The following is a 2317-nucleotide window of genomic DNA, read 5'->3' on the forward strand; positions in this document are numbered from 1 at the left end:
ATCTTATGTTGCATTTTGATATTCAATCCGCTGTAAAGTTTGTGCATTGCCACTGAAATTTTTAAAAATATAGGAAATATTATTTCACTGATTGCTGAAGTTTAAATCACATGGATGATTTTTTTTTTCTGCCTGATGTCACATACTCTAGGTCAGCACTGCTGTTTGCGGTAGGATACGTATGATAAAAAAACACGGCAAACAAGAACTTTAAATAGAAGGATTTGTGTTTAATGAAATAATAAGTTAAGTCTTTAAACGAAAATGAACATCAAAGTCTCCAACTCTGAAATAGTTGTAAGATCTCTATGATTTACAAGAACTATAGCAGTGATCAGAATGTCTGGAAAACAATGGCTTTAACATTTAATGAGCTGTGACATTTCAGGAACTTCCCACAGACCACCATACTTTCCCTGGTTCCACTTCCACAGTTTTCTTCTTGACTGGAATGCCAGGGCTGGAAGCTTTTCATGTCTGGTTTTCCATCCCTTTTTGCTATCACGTGTGTTTGGTCTGTTGGGCAACAGCACTGTCCTCTATGTGGTGGTGAGAGACATCAGTCTCCAGGAGTCCATGCTCTAGTTCCTCTCCATGCTTTCTGCCACTGACATGGGCTTCACTATTTCTTCTCTTCCCACAGCACTGGGTATCTTCTGGTTCAACACCAGGATCATCAGCCTTGATGAATGCACCATTCAGTTGTTCTTTCTGCATGTATTCACCATTATGGAATCATCTGTGCTTTTAGCCATGGCTTTTGACTGATTTGTTGCCTTCTGCAAGTCCCTGCAATATGCTAGGATCTTAACCAACGCTAGGATCACCAAAGCAGGGTTGCTGGTTTTTGTATGTATGTTGTTCCCTCTGATGCCCTTGCTTCTACTCCTTAAACAACTTCCTCTGTGGCCCTAATGTGCTTTCTCACTCCTACTGCTACCACCCTGATGTGCTCAAGTGTTCTTTGGTGTGGGAAGTCCTTCAGTATATGTGTTGCTTTTATTGGTTAATAAACAAAGCTGCTTTCAGCCAATGACTTAACAGGGTAAAGCCAGGTGAGAAATCCAAACAGAGACATAGAGAGAGAAGGCAGAGTCAGTTAGAAGCCATGTAGCCACCATAGGAAGCAGATATCGGATGCCAGACGGAACCTTACTGGTAAGCCTCAACCACATGGTGATACACAGATTAATAGAAATGGGTTAAGATATAAGAGCTAGCCAATAAGAAGCATGAGCTAATAGGCCAAGCAGTGCTGTAATAACATAGTTTCTGTGTAATTATTTTGGATCTGAGCAACTGGGAACAAATAATCAGCCTCTGCCAACAGTTCTTGCTCAAGTGTCAAAGCATTTGTAGACTGTTTTGACAACATGTATAGACATATCCTGCATTTTCTTCTTTCGTGTGCTGATCATCAAGTCTATCCTCAGCACTGCCTCCCCAGAAGAAAGGCAAAAGTCCTTTGTTTGGCGTGTGTGTCTCTCATATTTGTGGTGTCATAATCTTTTACATCCCCTGGATCATCTTGTCTCTGGTATATCAGTTTGGTCATAATATCTCTCCATATGTCCATACCCTAATGTCCAATCTCCATTTCCTCTTACCCCTAGTGTTGAACCCCATTATTTATAGTATAAAGACCAAACAATTTTGTAAACCATTCATCATGATCTTTCCTAGCACAAGGTAGACTATCTGGCCAGGCAATCTTCTTTTCGTCCTCTATTTTCCTCTTCAGCATTTTACTTCTTAACATCAGGGGTTTTTTATTAATGAGAATACAAGTACATAAGAATACATAAGAACCACTTCTCTCTTCCCAAATACTTTCTGCAGTCTCAAAGTAGAGACATGAAACTAAATGATGATGATGATGATGATGATGATTGCCAAGTAATTCAAGAATCTGTACACATAATGAAGCAAATACAAATCATCCCTAGAGAAGGCGATTAGCTGCACTGATAATAAGTTACAACAAACATGGATATAATATGCTGAAACCTGTAGCACATCATTGTGAATCCAATCAAAACTATATCAAGGATCTGTATACAGTCAGTGTAATAGGAACAAATGCTATATCCAATATGGAAAGGAGGAAGCCATAATATATGAGATTATAGATGAATCTTTATGTTTGGTAAAGTTGCAGCTATAAAAGCTTCCCAAAAGAAATTTAAGTAATGAGACAATTGTAGTAACAATGAAGAAAATGGAAACTCTGCACTGTAGCCTACTGGCAGTATGCCACATTCTATCTTTGACCCAGAAAGATCACATGTCCATCCTCAAAATTATTTATGAGTCAATA

At 38.8% G+C, this 2317-nt stretch overlaps 1 pseudogene; it reads left to right on the forward strand.

Moving 5' to 3' along the window:
• The first annotated feature begins 264 nt into the window (after window positions 1-264).
• Window positions 265-1959, forward strand: LOC121457425 (annotated as a pseudogene).
• Window positions 1960-2317: the final 358 nt, after the last annotated feature.

This window comes from Microtus oregoni, unplaced genomic scaffold (assembly GCF_018167655.1).
Source record: "Microtus oregoni isolate MIOR12 unplaced genomic scaffold, Mior012 000016F_ref0000370, whole genome shotgun sequence".
Lineage (NCBI taxonomy): Eukaryota > Metazoa > Chordata > Mammalia > Rodentia > Cricetidae > Microtus > Microtus oregoni.